The sequence below is a fragment of the Natator depressus genome, chromosome 15 (genome assembly GCF_965152275.1).
Source record: "Natator depressus isolate rNatDep1 chromosome 15, rNatDep2.hap1, whole genome shotgun sequence".
NCBI classification, from domain to species: domain Eukaryota; kingdom Metazoa; phylum Chordata; order Testudines; family Cheloniidae; genus Natator; species Natator depressus.
Window position 1 is genome coordinate 11979282 of NC_134248.1, and position 17997 is coordinate 11997278.

General features: G+C 44.0%; 2 protein-coding genes across 2 annotated transcripts in view; one reads left to right on the forward strand and one right to left on the reverse strand.

Annotated features, from left to right (window-relative positions):
• Positions 1-17997, reverse strand: part of RSPH14 (radial spoke head 14 homolog) — a 208494-nt gene that overhangs the window by 18394 nt on the left and 172103 nt on the right. The gene's annotated exons all lie outside the window — the stretch shown is intronic.
• Positions 16825-17997, forward strand: part of GNAZ (G protein subunit alpha z) — a 141918-nt gene continuing 140745 nt past the window's right edge. Inside the window, exon 1 of the mRNA XM_074973314.1 lies at positions 16825-17173. The gene's annotated coding sequence lies outside the window, so the exon portion shown is untranslated. The remainder of the gene's footprint in view (positions 17174-17997) is intronic.

A 17997-nucleotide genomic window follows, 5' to 3' on the forward strand; every position in this document is an offset into this window, starting at 1 on the left:
CAGCTCAGTCAGGGATGACTGCAGAGGAGGGAGGATGCACCTTGCCAACTCCATGGGTGCAGGCGACACTGAGACCCAGACAGGTGCCCAGACATCTGCAGACGCCCCAGGGAGATTGTGGTCGCTAGGAGTAGCGCCGCCCAAAGAGCCCAGGGACTCTGAAGACACCCAGACTTCAACTACAGGAATCACAGTAGGACATAACCCAGGGAGGGACTCAGGGCTGGTCTTAGGTAAAATGGTACCCTGGGTGAACTTGCATTTTGGTGCCCCTGGCCCCCATGGGCTCCCCATGCTCCCTTCACCCCAAAGGCTTGTGCCCCTAGTCCCTGCACCCCTTCACACCTAACCCCTGCATCTCCTTCCTGCACCAATGTGGGGAAACTGACCTGGATGCATGAAGCAGCTGGCATTGCTACTTGCTCCCCAGGGACTGCTGCTCCTCTGCCCTGCACACCCCAGGGGGCTGTGAGGGGAGGAGCAACATCAGGGCTCCGTGCGTCAAGGTCACTTTCCCAGCCTCGGCTGCATAAGGAGAGGGCACGAGAGCAGCAGCTGCTGGTGCCTCAGCCCAGCCCAGATGGGGAAAGTGACCTGGATGCAGGAGCCCTGGCGTGTGCGTTGCGGGGACTGTGTGAGGGGAAACTGTGTGAGAGAGTGTGTGTGGGTAAAAACCGCGAACAAAAGCCACAGCTGGCCAAAACACCAGCCATGTGCTGCTCCCACTAAAAGGGAACCATCACACTATCTCACCTTTCACATTTCTGATATGAACTACCAGGCCTTGAATTAAAATTTTGTATGAAATTGGGGTGAATTAAAACACTGTAAATAGTTTTTTAAAAATAAAAAAATTGAAAAACTTGAATACATTTTATTTACAGTGTCATTATTCATACTACTCTTGCTAGTCCTTCCCCTCCACCCCAAGGCAGAGAGGCACAAAGACTAGGATCAGGACCAGCTGTGCTCCCAAAAGACCAGGCCAAACTTCCTGAACTGAACCAGACCCACATCCCTCCCCAGACCAGAGGCACTGGTGGGGGGATGGGGCAGGGGAAACTTTTGGGGGGTCTAGTCTCCCCCAGGGCCTCTGGTGGGGGGATGGGGAAGGGGGCACTGGGTCTCTCCCAGGGGTGCTGGTGGGGGGATGGGGCGAAGGGACTCTGTGGGGCCTGCACTGAGGGGACTTACCTGGAGCAAGGAGCACCCACTGGCCGGGGTGTCCGTCCACTGTGTGCTGGTGCCACCTCCTGCCCAGCATGGTTCAGGACCTGCACGCTCCCCGGCCTCCGCATTCCAATAATGGCGGGGCTAAGGTGGGCACACAGGGCGGGGAGGGAGCTGCATGCGCAGCACCCTCCCATCAGCATTGCCCCAGGCCCAGCAGGGGCCCAAGAGCCCAGGGAAGAGGCAGGGGCCATGCCATGGGGGAGCCCAGCTGTCTGCGGCAGCCAGAAACCCCTGGGCCTGCCGCCAAGCCTCCCCCTCCTCCCCTGCTCACACCACCAAGTGGTAAGAGCCTCTGGGGGAGGAGGTGGGGCCAGAGCGGAGCTGCAGTGGCTGAGGGCTCCTCTCCACCCCAGTAACGGCCGGAGCACTCAGCTGGCGGAGAGGAGCAAGGGGGTTGGGGGGAGAGAAGGCAGCCCTGGGCCCGCTGGCCGAGAGGAGCAGGGCTGTGGGGGGAGGGACTGGGGAGGGGAGAGGAACCAGTGCCGCGGAGGCTTGGCCGCAATGCGCAAGTGGAGCACTGGGCTGGGCCAGCTCACAGCACCCTTTTTGGTGGGCCACCCTGTCACCCCACTCCCCCACCCCAAAGGCCATCTGTAGAGGGACTAGCCAGTGTCCCTGAAACATCAGCGTGTTTCGGGCGGATTCCCCGCCAACCGGGTGGCAAACCCATTCACCACCACCAGGCTCCTGCGCTGGGACCTGGTGGAGCAGGGGGGGCCTGGGACCCCCTACCCAGGCCATCCCCACTTTGTGGGGTGGCCCACCAAACCTCCACTATTGACTCTGGCCATTGGGGCATATTTCCCTGCAGTCGAGGGGAGTCCAATTGATTCTGTCCATTAGGCCACATCTCTTTGAGGCAAAGGGCAGCCATATCGATTCAACTGTGGAGCTACCATGCCCTTACCCCACTCCCCATGAGTGATGGGGTGTACGTGCTCCATGACATGCCTCAATACATTGTTTTTCCTGAATCTCTCTCCCTCTCAAGGTATTTTCAGTTCTCGGTGCTTCTAAGGACAGATGTTTCCTATCCCAGTGGAATTGTTTCCAGTGCTTTCTGCCAATGGTTGTGTGAATTTTTCATAATGAAACAAGTCAGGTTAAATTCTGAGGATTTCCTATAGCCTCAGTGCATACTGGGTGTATCTCAGACTTAGGGTCAATGAGAATCAAAGACAGGAGGAGCATTCTCTAGCTCTGTAACTAAATGAGAAGGTGCCAGATTGCTCAAACGCCTGAGGTCATTTCCCAAAGAGGTAGAGGAAGGAAAGGGAGACAATGCAGATGCTCTGGAATGACAGAGGATGCCAGCCAGCTCTCCCCTTCACATATTAGGCAAGGATGAAGTAAAAAGCCAAATACCCACTCTACATAAGTAGATAACAAAAGACAACTTGGGGAGCAGGCTGAGCTTGGTGGGAGATAGCGGCCCCTGAAAAAAAGGGTGGTGAAATTCCCTGATTTTGTATGAAACCAAGGCGTTTCACTCTGTTTCAGTCCAGATTTGTTTAGAATCTAGGGAAAACTGGAAACTCCATGTGAAATTTGGGGGAGACAAATGTTTGAGCGAAACGTTGGTTTTGGATCACTATTGCCCTCTAAAACAAGACAGGTGGGTACTGCATATTCTAGAGACGTCTTTCTGCCTTTCAACTGAGGCTGTCTGTTGTGATAAGGGGCCTAGTTCTCTGCTGCCCTGTTCTTTGTGTGATGGGCAGTAGAGAGGCAGAAAGGATGCAAAGTGGGAATAAAACACTGTCTTTCTGATAGGTTTCAGAGTAACAGCCATGTTAGTCTGTATTCGTAAAAAGAAAAGGAGTACTTGTGGCACCTTAGAGACTAACCAGTTTATTTGAGCATGAGCTTTCGTGAGCTACAGCTCACTTCATCGGATGCATAGCATATTGTGGAAACTGCAGAAGACATTATATACACACAGAGACCATGAAACAAAACTTCCTCCCACCCCACTGTCCTGCTGGTAACAGCTTATCTAAAGTGATCATCAAGGAGGGCCATTTCCAGCACAAATCCAGGTTTTCTCACCCTTCCCCCCCCCCCCCCACAGACACACATACAAACTCACTCTCCTGCTGGTAATAGCCCATCCCTCTTTGAAACCTCTCTTTATAATGCGCATGATAATCAAGGTGGGTCATTTCCAGCACTAATCCAGGTTTTCTCACCACCACCCCCCCCCCCCACACACCCCCCTCCAAAAACCACACACACAAACTCACTCTCCTGCTGGCAATAGCTCATCTTACAATGTGCACAGCAATAATCCAAGTTTAACCAGAACGTCTTGGGGGGGGGGGGGTTTGTAGGAAAAAAACAAGGGGAGATAGGCTACCTTGCATAATGACTTAGCCACTCCCAGTCTCTATTCAAGCCCAAATTAATAGTATCCAATTTGCAAATGAATTCCAATTCAGCAGTTTCTCGCTGGAGTCTGGATTTGAAGTTTTTTTGTTGTAAGATAGCGACCTTCATGTCTGTAATTGCGTGACCAGAGAGATTGAAGTGTTCTCCGACTGGTTTATGAAAATGTTATAATTCTTAACATCTGATTTGTGTCCATTTATTCTTTTACGTAGAGACTGTCCAGTTTGACCAATGTACATGGCAGAGGGGCATTGCTGGCACATGTTGGCATATATCACATTGGTGGATGTGCAGGTGAACGAGCCTCTGATAGTGTGGCTGATGTTGTTAGGCCCTGTGATGGTGTTCCCTGAATAGATATGTGGGCACAGTTGGCAACGGGCTTTGTTGCAAGGATAGGTTCCTGGGTTAGTGGTTCTGTTGTGTGGTATGTGGTTGTTGGTGAGTATTCGCTTCAGGTTGGGGGGCTGTCTGTAGGCAAGGACTGGCCTTTCTCCCAAGATTTGTGAGAGTGTTGGGTCATCCTTCAGGATAGGTTGTAGATCCTTAATAATGCGTTGGAGGGGTTTTAGTTGGGGGCTGAAGGTAACGGCTAGTGGCGTTCTGTTATTTTCTTTGTTAGGCCTGTCCTGTAGTAGGTGACTTCTGGGAACTCTTCTGGCTCTATCAATCTGTTTCTTCACTTCCGCAGGTGGGTATTGTAGTTGTAAGAATGCTTGATAGAGATCTTGTAGGTGTTTGTCTCTGTCTGAGGGGTTGGAGCAAATGCGGTTGTATCGCAGAGCTTGGCTGTAGACGATGGACCGTGTGGTGTGGTCAGGGTGAAAGCTGGAGGCATGTAGGTAGGAATAGCGGTCAGTAGGTTTCCGGTATAGGGTGGTGTTGATGTGACCATCGTTTATTAGCACTGTAGTGTCCAGGAAGTGGATCTCTTGTGTGGACTGGACCAGGCTGAGGTTGATGGTGGGATGGAAATTGTTGAAATCATGGTGGAATTCCTCAAGGGCTTCTTTTCCATGGGTCCAGATGATGAAGATGTCATCAATATAGCGCAAGTAAAGTAGGGGCGTTAGGGGACGAGAGCTGAGGAAGCGTTGTTCTAAATCAGCCATAAAAATGTTGGCATACTGTGGGGCCATGCGGGTACCCATAGCAGTGCCGCTGATCTGAAGGTATACATTGTCCCCAAATGTAAAATAGTTATGGGTAAGGACAAAGTCACAAAGTTCAGCCACCAGGTTAGCCGTGACATTATCGGGGATAGTGTTCTTGATGGCTTGTAGTCCATCTTTGTGTGGAATGTTGGTGTAGAGGGCTTCTACATCCATAGTGGCCAGGATGGTGTTATCAGGAAGATCACCAATGGAGGAAACTACAATCCATTGGTGATCTTCCTGATAACGCCATAATGTTATCTTCCTGATAACATTCATAAACCAGTCGGAGAACACTTCAATCTCTCTGGTCACGCAATCACAGACATGAGGGTCGCTATCTTAAAGCAAAAAAACTTCAAATCCAGACTCCAGCGAGAAACTGCTGAATTGGAATTCATTTGCAAATTGGATACTATTAATTTGGGCTTGAATAGAGACTGGGAGTGGCTAAGTCATTATGCAAGGTAGCCTATCTCCCCTTGTTTTTTTCCTACAAACCCCCCCCCCCCCCAAGACGTTCTGGTTAAACTTGGATTATTGCTGTGCACATTGTAAGATGAGCTATTGCCAGCAGGAGAGTGAGTTTGTGTGTGTGGTTTTTGGAGGGGGGTGTGTGTGTGTGTGGGGGAGGTGGTGAGAAAACCTGGATTAGTGCTGGAAATGACCCACCTTGATTATCATGCGCATTATAAAGAGAGGTTTCAAAGAGGGATGGGCTATTACCAGCAGGAGAGTGAGTTTGTATGTGTGTCTGTGGGGGGGGGGGGGGGGGGAAGGGTGAGAAAACCTGGATTTGTGCTGGAAATGGCCCTCCTTGATGATCACTTTAGATAAGCTGTTACCAGCAGGACAGTGGGGTGGGAGGAAGTTTTGTTTCATGGTCTCTGTGTGTATATAATGTCTTCTGCAGTTTCCACAATATGCTATGCATCCGATGAAGTGAGCTGTAGCTCACGAAAGCTCATGCTCAAATAAACTGGTTAGTCTCTAAGGTGCCACAAGTACTCCTTTTCTTTTTTCTTTTGTCTTTCTGATGTGGTAGCATTTGCTATCCGTTTTGATTATACAAGGTGAAGGCAATGAAGCCCACAGACTCTGTCGTATTTGTGCAAGCTGTACCAAAAAAATTCAACCTGTGCCTGGCCCCTAGATGATGTGCATGAAATAGATAAAGGGCTCTGAAACACAGATAATCCTCCTCCCCATCTTTTACCTTAAAGCAGCTTATGCAGTAGTGCCTGGAGATCAGCATGCAGAACAGAGCTCTAGTGTGAGCAGCTCTCCCTTAGGGATTCATTTCCAGTCACTCTGCTCCAGTTTTGGGAAGAGGATATTGTACTTTCGTAGACTTGCATAAAGTGGTGTGATTGGACACAGTCAACTTACAAATGTGGAGCAATCCCAGGGGAATGGAAAATCCCAAGGTGCGGGAGGAAAACCCTGTTGTTCTCTTTGTAGAGCTTCCTCCAAAGTCTTCTGTTTGGTCAGGTTTATCCCTCTCATGGAAGAAGCAGAGAGTGTGGCCCTTAAGCCTCATCAATCTCGGGAAACTGCCAGAGGTACAGTGCCATCCTTCACACTGGCTTCAAGCCACTCTGCCTCCCAGCTGACTCGTACACTGTTCCAGTTTAGCGGCCTGCCAGGGAATCCCCACAGGCAGCTGTTTCTGGAACCAAGGGTTCCCTTCCCTATTGGGCAGGGGCTTTGCACAAAAGGTAAGGCCAAGAATTTGTGGGGTTAGGGGAAGGATCATGTGTATTCAGAGCCCAAGGACCCCAGTTCCTGTTTGCATTTGTTTTGTATTAATATAGCTCCAGGGACTGGGGCAGGAAATAAAACCCACAAATTAAATCCACTGTAAAGACAGCTCCTTAACCCTGCAGATGCTGCTCAGTGCACATACAGGAATGCAAAGACTTCCCTAGTGGATGACACCCTTTGAGAAAGGGCAGGGTACTACACCCCATTTTATAATTGGGAAAACTGAGGCACAGCACAGGGGCCAGACTTGCTCAAGATGAGAATGTAAGTCAGTGGCAGAGTTGGGAATAGACCCCCAAGGAGTTGTGAATGCCAGCCCCTGGCTCTAACCATTAGACCTCACTTGGAAACGGAACCCAAGAGTCCTCCCTATTCATGCATATAGAGCATTTGTGGTACAGGCTGACTTCTGACCCCCTTCCATGAAGAAGTGGGGATCCAAACACGAAAGGCTCACTATGATGAGATCTGGGCAAACAATCAAACTCTGTTTATCACTGTAGGCAGTGTGACCCACATCTTCAAAGGTATTTGGGAACCTTTGGGAGTTAGCAACACCTGAATCCCTTTAAGGATTTGGGCCTCCAGCCTGTTGGTTAGACCACTATATTGCAAGTCAAGAGATGTGGGTTCTATTCACAGTTCTGCCGCTGATTAGCTGGGTGACCATGAGCAAGTCACATCACCACCCTGTGCCTTAGTTTCCCCATTTGTAAAATGGGGATAATGATACTGACCTCCTTTGTAAAGTAATTTGAGATCTACTAATGAAAAGTGCTATGCAAGAGCTACATATTATTTTTATTGATTAGTATATTATAAAATCTCATTTGGATAAATGGGAATATTCTTTTCTAAAAGAATTTTCTAAGCATATTCTAAACTCCCTGTTGTCATTGCATTATCGCCATTTAGGGAAAGAAGTTGTTGTTTCTCTCAGTGAGAGCTGCAGCCTTAATGATCCTCTGTTGCAAGGGCCCAGGTTGATATGATGCAGGAGAGACCCGATTACTCCCATTAAATTCAGTAGGAGCAGGTTTGTGTCCAAAGATTGAAAAAACTTATTTTCCATTTGAAAAAATTATAAATCAGAAAATTTCAAAACTGCTGTAAGGTATAGTCCTTGCCCCTTAAACTTCCACCTCTTGTGGGGGGTGTCTTTGCTACTGGAATTCAGTGTTTTTCAATGGCATTCACCCTGCAAGTAAGGGAGGATTTTAAAGCCACAGGACAGCAAGTTTTATCATTTTACTATAAATATTTTCTGGTTATTTTTACAGTTGGCTTTACAACAATTAAATTACGCCCCCCACACTTTTTTTTGATCCCTAGGAAAGATATGTAATCAATATGTAGAGAAACTCTCCAAGCATCTAGAGGATAACTGAACCAGGAGCACCCATAAGTGTGGATTTAGGACTTTAACATGGACAAGGCTCCTATGGCCAGATCTGCTGAACTAGCAAATGGTACCTCTACCAGTAGCCACTGGATCCTTTTCTACACTACAGCTCCCATTGGTGCTAACACCAGGACAGCTGAACAATGAAAACAGGTGGTTGTTTTCAGTAATTTTAGTAAAAAGAGTACAATGCTACAGCATTCCCATTAGTCTTCTAACCTTTCAAGATTAAAAATAAAAAGGACCTCCTATTTAATCTGCCTTTGTACGGGGAGACTTTGGGTTGAAAGAACCCCGGGTAACACCTTAAAGTATTAGACTCGGAGCCTGCAAAAATACACATTATTAACTTAAAGCACAAGAAATCCCATTGACTTCACTGGGACTACTCATATGTTTAAAGTTAAGCACCTGCAAAGGTCTTTGCAGAATTGGGGCCTTAACTGGGAAGGGAAAACAAACAATACCTGAATTATAAGAGATTCCAGGAACTGTCCTCGTAAAAGGACACAATCAACTCTAAAACCACACTTCTTTCTGGAGCTTTTAAAATGTACTGTTATAAGCAACTCCTAAAACTACAATAGCAGAAAGATTAGAAGAAGAACATTTTTTTTTATAAATCAGTTTGTTTGCTGTGTATACTTGGCAGCAGATTGTGTTGTCTGTTTCACTGGTTTCCATGTATAGTCAGTTCCCCCTGTGATTTGCATGGGTCTTTTAAAAGTGTTTTCTCTCCTTTCTTGCTATGTATCATCAAATCACAAAAATTGGACTGGTAACTCCTGAAACTTACTCCTTTTCTACAACTGACAAGTTTGAGCTGACAGTGCTTGTTGCTCTACTATCTTGCACTTTATGTAGTAATAATAATATTAACCTAATAACAATACCTAACACTTACATAGTGACAGGTTTCAGAGTAGCAGCCGTGTTAGTCTGTATCCACAAAAAGAAAAGGAGGACTTGTGGCACCTTAGCGACTAACAAATTTATTTGAGCATAAGCTTTTGTGAGCTACAGCTTATGCTAAAATAAATTTGTTAGTCTCTAAGGTGCCACAAGTACTCCTTTCCTTCTTACACAGTAGTTTTCATCCATAAATCTCAAAACACTTTATGAAGTAGATAAGTATCTTGATGTTTGTGTAAAGTTGGTATAAAGTTCTACCAAATCAGGTATCTCCACGTGCACGTGTGGTAATGTTGTACAGCCACTTGGCACTTAGTCATTTACACATGTACAAACTATAAAATGTGCAGGGTAGTGGAGATTCAGGCCCTGAGACTCTATAGTGAAGTATATAACTGAACTTTCTTGATCAAGTCTGTATTGCATGGGTATCTGCACTGCACTGGCTAAGCTACCAAGGTGTGTGCCAACATGCATTGGATTTAGAGTAAAGCATGGGTTGAATTTTCTGGACACATTCTCCCTTCATAGAATATCAGGGTTGGAAGGGACCTCAGGAGGTCATCTAGTTCAACCCCCTGCTCAAAGCAGGACCAATCCCCAACTAAATCATCCCAGCCAGGGCTTTGTCAAGCCTGACCTTAAAAACTTCTAAGGAAGGAGATTCCACCACCTTCCTAGGTAACCCATTCCAGTGCTTCACCACCCACCTAGTCAAAAAGTTTTTCCTAATATCCAACCTAAACCTCCCCCATTGCAACTTGAGGCCATTACTCCTGGTCTCAGGGGGAGCAGATGACAGAACAAGTCCAGATCCATCCTCTTTGGAACCCCTTTTCAGGTAGTTGAAAGCAGCTATCAAATCTCCCCTCATTCTTCTCTTCTGCAGACTAAATAATCCCAATTCCCTCAGCTTCTCCTCATAAGTCATGTGCTCCAGCCCCCTAATCATTTTTGTTGCCCTCTGCTGGACTCTTTCCAATTTTTCCACATCCTTCTTGTAGCGTGGGCTCCAAAACTGGACACAGTACTCCAGATGAGGCCTCACCAATGCCAAATAGAGGGGCATTTTATGTTCATGTTCCAAAGGTCTAGTCAGAAGTCTATAAGAGAGAGCTCTATTTTGTAGCCCACCTGTAAGGTTATTAGAACCAAACAAAGATATCCTTGTTAGGGGCAAAAACCCTCTTCCCAATCTGAACCCTGAAATACAAAGCCGAAGATACTGATGGCATGCTGTTTACTGCACAACTGAGAATGAACTAAAGACAAAAATCTTACATGTTCTAGAGTCTGAAGTCAGCCTGCTCGTACAGCACAAGAGCTAAGCCATGACTTCTGCCCACAGCACAATGAAGAGAAATCCAATGGCTGAATATTTGTTTTCTTGCTTTGTTACTGAACTCCTATTCTAATGGTTCAGATACTGGTTGGGAATATCCTAGTGCTGGCTACTCATATGATGGCTGTATTCTATAATCGCTTCCTGCCTATGGCACTAACACCTGAAAATAATACAAATAGAACTGAACTTTGTGAAATCTGATGTATTACTTTTTCTGTGATTGCTTATTTGAAAAAAAAAAAAGCATTCTTTTGAGAGTTAAGTTTACTACTGTATCTCCTTTGTCTCTCAGGAACCAATGGGAGATATACTTTATTTTCTTATTGGTCATAAATGACAGTTTGTCAAATACTCACTTTTCTGATTGTGTATTTATTTCTCAGTAACATGAGCTAAGTCTAGTTTGGGTGTTGTTCTGTTTGTGTATGTACTTGCAACAGCTGAAGATTCAGGGTCATTTTGTGTACTTTTTAAATATAAAACCTCTGATTTGTTTGAAAACCAAAAATACATTTTACAGTTTTTCATGATGATCAATTATTGCTATCTTGTGACAGACTGTTTTTTCACCTCATTCTTTACTAATAAGGACAAATGTATGAAGACAAAACTAAGAGAAAACTACAGCCATTCAGTACAACCCAACAAACAAGATTTATTTTTTTTTTTTTTTTACATTGGTTTCCAAAATATTTCCATAAAGCAGCAGCTCCCTAATGGTGCTGTAATTTTGAAGGTTGGATGCTTTACAAAGAATTATACTTTTGTCTTATTTTATACAATCCCTGTTCGGTTATTTTTTCTGAGACTCTGTAAGTGTTAAGGGTTATGATAAGTGAAAACTGCTATGTAATGTTAACTGCACAGCTAAAACTAGCATATCTTCCAGGTCTCTAGGCCAGCCCTTAGGCAGCTGTCCGCCGGCTGCTGGATTCAGTGCTTGTTACTGTAGACATGGCTTCTGTGGTAAATGCTGATTCTGCATTTGACCCAATAACTGGGAGTGACAGATATAATAGGAATATAACAAAAATATGAAGGAAAAACTCCTACATAGTAAGAACTGATCTGCAGATGCACTCAGTTCAGAGGAATAACTTTCTTGAAAAACATTTTGTTTATGGGACACCTGATTCTTAGATTTTTCTAGTCTTTCAAGATACAAAAATAGAAAGGACATCCCATTTAGCCTACTGGTAATATTAGCAGTACCAAATGAGACATCGAGGTTTAAATCCTCAAAAGTGTCTTTCACTATCAAACCCTAGGCTCCCTGTCAGGTTATGTCCAAACTAGGAGCTAGGGGTGTGGCTCCCTTGCTCCTGTACACATACTCTCTTTAGCTCTCCTTGAGCTAGTGTGAGTATAAATAGCAGTGAAGCCACAGTAGCACGGGTATTGGCAGTGTAAGTATGTGTACGTGAGCAGGGGACTCACCCCCCAGCTCATAGTGCAGACATACCCCAAGGGCTTGATCTTCTGCAAAGCTCCCATTTACTTTAATGATGCAGGATTAGGGCCTAAATGTGAAAGCCTGACTGGGGCCAGAATTTCACCCTAACAGTGCTGAGATCCACTGGGCTCTCACTTTTTTGAACCCAAGCTGATACCACCTTCAGGAACTATTTCACATTTGGGGACAATGTATACCTCCAAATCAGCGACACTGCTATGGATACCCGCATGGCCCCACAGTATGCCAACATTTTTATGGCTGACTTAGGGGACAAGAGCTAAGGAAGCGTTGTTCTAACGCCCCTACTCTACTTGCGCTACTTTAAAGACATCTTCATCATCTGGACCCATGGAAAAGAAGCCCTTGAGGAATTCCACCATGATTTCAACAATTTCACTCCCACCATCAACCTCAGGCTGGACCAGTCCATACAAGATCCACTTCCTGGACATTACGGTGCTAATAAGCGATGGTCACATAAACACCACCCTATACCGGAAACCTACTGACCGCTATTCCTACCTACATGCCTCCAGCTTTCATCCAGACTACACCACAGGATCTATTGTCTACAGCCAAGCTCTACGATACAACCACATTTGCTCCAACCCCTCAGACAGAGACAAACACCTACAAGATCTCTGTCAAGCGTTCTTACAACTACAATACCCACCTGCTGAAGTGAAGAAACAGACTGACAGAGCCAGAAGAGTACCCAGAAGTTACCTACTACAGGACAGGCCCAACAAAGAAAATAACAGAATGCCACTAGCCGTCACCTTCAGCCCCCAACTAAAACCTCTCCAAAGCATCATCAAGGATCTACAACCTATCCTGAAGGACGACCCATCACTCTCATAGATCTTGAGAAACATGCCAGTCCTTACTTACAGACAGCCCCCCAACCTGAAGCAAATACTCACCAGCAACCACACAACAAAAACACTAACCCAGGAACCTATCCTTGCAACAAAGCCTGTTGCCAACTGTGTCCACATATCTATTCAGGGGACACCATCATAGTGTGGCTGATGTGATTAGGCCCTATCAGAGGCTCATTCACCTGCACATCTACCAATGTGATATATGCCATGATGTGCCAGCAATGCCCCCCTGCCATGTACATTGGCCAAACTGGACAGTCTCTACGTAAAAGAATAAATGGACACAAATCAGACGTCAAGAATTATAACATTCAAAAACCAGTCGGAGAACACTTCAATCTCTTTGGTCACTCGATTACAGATCTAAAAGTGGCAATTCTTCAACAAAAAAACTTCAAAAACAGACTCCAACGAGAGACCGCTGAATTGGAATTAATTTGCAAACTAGATACAATTAACTTAGGCTTGAATAAAGACTGGGAGTGGATGTGTCATTACACAAAGTAAAACTATTTCCCCATGTTTATTTCCACCCCTTACTGTTCTTGTAAAGTGCTGGAAATGGCCTACCTTGATTATCACTACAAAAGGTTCCCCCCCCCCGACACACACTCTCCTGCTGGTAATAGCTTACCTTTCCTGATCACTCTTGTTACAGTCCGTATAGTAACACCCATTGTTTCATGTTCTCTGTGTATATAAATCTCCCCACTGTATTTTCCACTGAATGCATCTGATGAAGTGAGCTGTAGCTCATGAAAGCTTATGCTCAAATAAATGTGTTAGTCTCTAAGGTGCCACAAGTTCACCTTCAGGAAAGTGCATTCATTATTTCTTTCCTCTTCTTGAAGCCATTGGTATCAAAGAAGCTGTATCGCTGAAAGTTATAAATATCAGAATCCAGTCATCTGTATCTGATGCTATTTCAAATAACTCCACGAGAAAAATTAAAAATAAGAATACAGCTACTTGTAATCCTGTCTAAATATTCTGTTCAATTCTTCATGTGCTAAAAAGTGAATCACAGGTCTTTCTATGTATAATTAACCCAGATCTAAAATTACTCCTTAAAAAGAGGGTGCTAGATAGAAAGTTGAATGAAATGAAACTATAACTAAATTTTGCAGTACAAAGAAGGGAAATTGAGGGATACCTCTGGTCTTTGAATTGCTTTTTTCTACAAAAACTATGTGTGTATGTTGTGATATTGTTATTCACATATAATAAACCTCAGTGAAATAAATTAGAAAGAAACCCTACTGGATTTTGCAGCTTCTTCTAACATATTCCTATTTTTATGAGAATTTACATTGAAACTAAACATGTATGAATTCTGTATAACTTTAAGAGTTTTGATTGGTCTGAGAAATAAACCTACCCCTCCCCAAAATGCCAGCAAACAAGCAAGGATTCAGCTTTAGTGAGTGATTGGCAATGTAAAGATGAACAAATACTTGGGCAACCATGGATCCAGCTATACTGTATATTGGGTATTTTACAAGAAAAGGATTTTATGACATCTTGCTAGGTAAACATTATCTCCTTCAGACTGACATAAAAATTCTTATTGAAAATATGGGTAAAATCCTGGTCTGCCCTACAGAGAGGCATTAGGGGAAGAAAGGGTCCAGACACATCACCCTAACCAGACTACTCTCTCAAAAAATTATTCATCAAGACTCACCTCACAAAGTGACATTTATGGAATTCCTAAGAAGGCGACAGCACCATAGAATTGTCCAACAATCTCAAGACATGAAAGCTATACATATTCTTTTTCAACATGTGCTGTGGATTTTGTGGGGATGGGGTTATATGGGCATATAATCAGAACAACAGTTACAGCATTGAAATCTATTAACAATAAATGGCTTTTCTTGTTATCAAACACCCCAGATTTACTTTGGCATTTAATCTCCTATAAGAGTCATTTACCAGCCTCACAGGCTTGTCTGCCATATATTTTCCTTACAATTATTGTGGGAGTTGGAGTGCCAATGTTACAATCAATTCAAAAAAGAAATGCCATACTGAAGACTTGCTGTTTGCAGTAAGATGTGGAGACTTCTTGTCTGCAGGAGGATGTGGAGATGAAATGGAGGGAAAGATATGCTTGTGTTCAGTATAGGGATACTGAAACCCTTTTTGCCTGTATTAGATGAGTTTGTATGGAAACATGGGTTTTGTCTGTGCCGTTGATCAAGATTTGAATTGTCTCCATAGTGTTGAACTGCCACAACAAAACTAAAAATTGTGTCACCAAAGAGAGTTGCCATACCACTGATTTGCCGCATTCTCAGAACAGCTTCACTTCTAAAATTCATTATCCATGTATTGGTGCTGTTTTTCAAATGTAAAGTATTATTCTGAAGGTACAGTAGAATGTAATGTCAGCTTCTTTGGTAACTACAGTACTTGTTCTTTATGGAACAGCAGATTAACCTGCAAAACTTGTTATGATTCTTTTATCCACATACTGTCCTCTCACATATATGGAAATTACTCTGTGACTGCATTCCTTTAGCAATGTAGTTGAGATGGCCTCATGTGCAATCGGAAGGAAAAGGCACATTGAAATTAAAAGCAAAACATTATTTCTAGTAGGATTTCAAAACTGGTCATTGTCTCTTAATGCATATGCATCTTGGAATGTATTTGCATATTTAGAATTTCTAGCAACAGTCTCCCAGAACATTTAGTGGGTCTACACTTAAAACTTTTGCTGGTACAATAATGTTGGTTGGAGCTTGAATATATTTTACATTTTTGTGCCAGTAAAAGCTCTAATGTAAATGCAATTATACAGGGGAAAAGGTGATTTTGACAATAGAACTAGAACTTATCCTGTGTGGTGAATTGGTATAAGCTCTATTGGCAAAAGTACGTTTTTGCTAGTATAAGTTGCAGCTACACGAAAAGAGTTTGCTGGTATAGCTGTACTGGCAAACCTTTTCTAATGTAGACAGTGCCTAAGAAGAAAATGCCTAAAGCTTGGGGAGAAATCTCCCTTTTACTCTGAGATTCAATGCTGGGCTTTTATTTATGTGTTGGATGTGAGAGCACGCTTTTAGGCTGTATCTGTACTTGAAAACTCAACCAGTGCTGCAACTCAACCAGCAATAACAACAGTGGAAGTGGTAATGTAGACAGGACTCAGGGGTGCTTTTACCACCTTGTAGTCTAGCCCTACTTGTTGGTAAAAAAACCAAAAACACTCAAGGCCAATCTCCACTGCAGCTTCCACCATTGCTACCTCCAGTGAAGATGCCCAAGTGATGAAATATGGCTAAGAAATGGCCTTAGTCAATCAGGACAGGAGGATCACACATTTTTAGAGGCTACTCATATACAGTTTGAGAAATTTCTGATTAGCTTGAAAGAATTAAAAGGAAAAACTCATCAACAAACAAGGAAAATAATAAGTAAGCTAATGAAGGCATTAACACAGTAATGGAATGCTTTATTTCACAGGTAAATTGAAGCTTGTAAGATGTTGATATTGGACACTGTGCAAAAGAGTGCAATGGTCAGCCAAATCTATAGCTGTGAAAGGGACAAAGAATGAGAAAATGTCAAAGGCAAAAGGAAAAACAAAGAGAAGAAAATATGTGCTAAGTAGAGAGTGAGCGAGAAGGAAAAACTGCAACAGAAACACAAAAATAAATCTATGCCCTAATACACTGAATTATATTCTCCCTCAAGAGAACTGTTGTTCTAAAATGTATGTAGATGGTGGCTAGTACAACAGCATCACTGCCTTAGAAAGAAATAAACAGTACAATTATTTTTAAAAAATAATCAACACTCATCTAGACTGGGACAGACATGAGGGAAATCTGTACAACTGCAGGAAAAATGGAAGAGTAAAATGAATGTGTGTGTGTGTATAGGTAGAGTATGCAGTACAGTGTGTATATGTGCATGTGTGTTATATAATGTGTGTGTAATATAGCAGCGAAGACAAGAAAACCATTCAGCAACATAGCTCCTTATACAACGAGACCTACCTAGCTGACAGGGAAAGAGCAAGAGAAAGCGAAGCACTGCAGTGAGCATGGTTCCAGCACTGCCTTTCCCCTCCCTAAGCAGCAGCACATTCCCTGCTATTTCATTGGAGAACGCGTGTGACAATCCAGGCTCTGTTTCCAAACTAGCCAATCCCAAAGTACAATGCCTCTGCAAGTGAGCCAGCGCCTCAGACTCAGACAGCTGTGCTCTACAGTGTGGTCCTCCTTTCAGTGTAACGATAGCTGTACCCCCACCTTCTGTTGACTTGGAAACAAGCTCTCTACCTGACTCCTCCCACTACAGCCAACCAAAAACTCCCCCTGCGCTGTCTTCTCTGTGTGATCATTAAACACCTCCCTGTCTCACACCGGGGGACCACGGGACACAGACAAGTGCTTCGTTTTTATTTTTTTAAAAGGAAGAAAATGGAAAAAAGCAAATTTTCTGCCTCACATGGGCTTTTGGTCTAATGCCTCTGCAGCTGCTGTCCAGCTTCTCCCTGTGAATCCTAGACACTGATGTGAAAAAGGGCCACAGGAGAGACAGGGAAGCTCTTCTCGTGGATGGGAACGTTGATACTGATGAATTGAAGAGGTGGAGGCTCCCTGCTTGCCTGGCCGTGAGGAGGTAAGTGAAATGCTCGGCATTTCTCTCTGGCTCTCTTAAATCAGATTAAGGATTAGCATAACTCTCTCCTCTGTTTTCTGAATAGGAAGGAATTTGAAAAAGGGAGGAGGGAAAGCTGTGATTTTGAAACAATAGAGGAAGGTTTTGCTGTCTGAAGGCACAGCTGAATGTCACTGTGAGGTAGAAATGTTTTAGTGTGTAGAGAGAAAATTAGTAAGGGGAGGAAGGCTGCTGATACAGTGAAAATGACCTTCCCAAGGGATACTGGCCTTGTGTCAGCTGCTGGTTCAGCCTGCTCTCTTTTTCACAGAATAAAGTCATCATCTCCTTTACTATTCTGGATTCTAATCCACAAATATCCAATACCTGATCCATACTGAGGTCCATTGTGCTCAGCTAATATTTCAGAAAGGTAATTAGCCAGATTGTCCCTGCTGGAAGCCATCCTTCCTCCCTCCATCCCCTCACATTCCCCTGCACAAGACCACTTCATCCTAGAGGGATGTAGATAGCATAATATTAATTAGAAAAGGCACCTAGCTGTTGGATTCTTAGGATAGGATTCTCCCTATAAATGGCACATCTTGCTAAATCCTAAGCATGCCTGGCTGTGAGGAGCAGCTCTGTGGAGCTGGGGCGCATTATCTCATTGTGTGTTCATGCATGTGAAGGCGTGGAGAGGTTTTATTATATTAATCTGTACTTGTGCACGGTTCCCATCTGCAGTTCTGAACCACGAGTTTTTAGATACGTGTGTATCTACATTTTAATAAGTTATTCAAACATGGAAAGATAGCCCAGGAAACAACAGCTCTGCATACCTG